The sequence below is a fragment of the Pteropus alecto genome, unplaced genomic scaffold, assembly GCF_000325575.1.
Source record: "Pteropus alecto unplaced genomic scaffold, ASM32557v1 scaffold43, whole genome shotgun sequence".
Taxonomy (NCBI): Eukaryota; Metazoa; Chordata; class Mammalia; order Chiroptera; family Pteropodidae; genus Pteropus; species Pteropus alecto.
The window spans coordinates 941,939-943,294 of NW_006435764.1; positions in this window are offsets into that span (position 1 = coordinate 941,939).

Below are 1,356 nucleotides of genomic sequence, written 5' to 3' on the forward strand. Positions count from 1 at the left end.
AGGAATGTCACTCGCCCCGGTGGGAACGCAAAACGGTGCAGACGGTCGGGAAGACAGTTTGGTGGTTTCTCGCAGAACTGAACACACTCCTGCCACGCGATGCAGCAATCACGCTCCTTGGTATTTACCCAAAGGGGCTGAAACCTGATGTCCACACAAAAACCTGCACACGCGTTACAGCGGCTTTGCTGATTATTGCCCAGACCGGGAAGTCGCTAGACGTCCTTCAGCAGGCGCTGGATGAACAAACCGTGGTCCCTCCAGACAAGGGTACTATTCGGTCAAAGAGAAATGAGCCCTCAGGCCACGAAGAGACACGGAGGAACCTTAAGTGCATGTGACTCAGTGAGAGAAGCCATCTGAGAAGGCTACAGACCACACGATCCCAAGTATGTGACGTACTGGAAGAGGCAGAACTATGGGGTCAGCAATGACCAGTGGCCATCTGGGGTCGTGGGGGGGAGGGAAGGGTGAACAGGTGGAGCACGGGATTCTCAGGGCAGCGGAGCTGCTCCAGGTGACGCTGAGATGCTGGGAACAGGCTGTCGTAGATTCCTCAAAACCCACAGAAGGCACGACACAGGGAGCAGATCTTCCTTCACGTAAGCTCTGCACTTGGATCAGTGATAAAACGCGGGCTTGGCAACTGCCACGAACGTGCACAACAGCAGGGCGAAAGTGGGCGACGCGGTGGGGGGCGGGGCGGGCTTCAGGGAGCCCGGCCCGACTGCCGACCTTCCCGCCTGCGCAGAACTGTTCTAAAAAATAAAGCCTATCGCTAGGAAAAAAACGACAACAGGAAAGCACGGCCTGCCGATCTCAGCTCGGGGGGAAGCGATACACTGGGCTGGACGCTGGTCGTGCCGGCTCCTCGAGATGCGGGAGAGTGGACCGCGGGCTACGGAGAGCGGGCTGTGTTTCTGGGACGCGTCTGACCAGCGACTGGACTCTGAGATCAGAAAGAACCGCAAATCGATAGGAAGGCAGACGGCCCGGCTGGAAGAGTTTTAAACAAGGGCAGGTGCTCTGACAGGTGCTTCGCACGCGGGCGAGGCAGTGCAGGCGTGTGACGTGTGTGCCGGGCGTGTGGTCTGCTCGTCCCTCAGGCCACGGAGCCTCCTGTTGTGTGACTCTGCCATGAGGGGCTCTCATCTTCACTTGCTGGGACCCGGGCCATGTGCCACACGCCGACGGGACACGGGGCACCCCGAGGCTGGATGGGGCGCGGGGCACCCCGAGGCTGGTGGGATGCTGCAGCTGGCAGGATGGCGACCTGGCGACCCCGTGTAGCCCTGTCCTCAGAAGCCCGTCCCGAGCCGTCCTCCACCAGTGACGCCTCTCCTAGGCGCGTGTCCG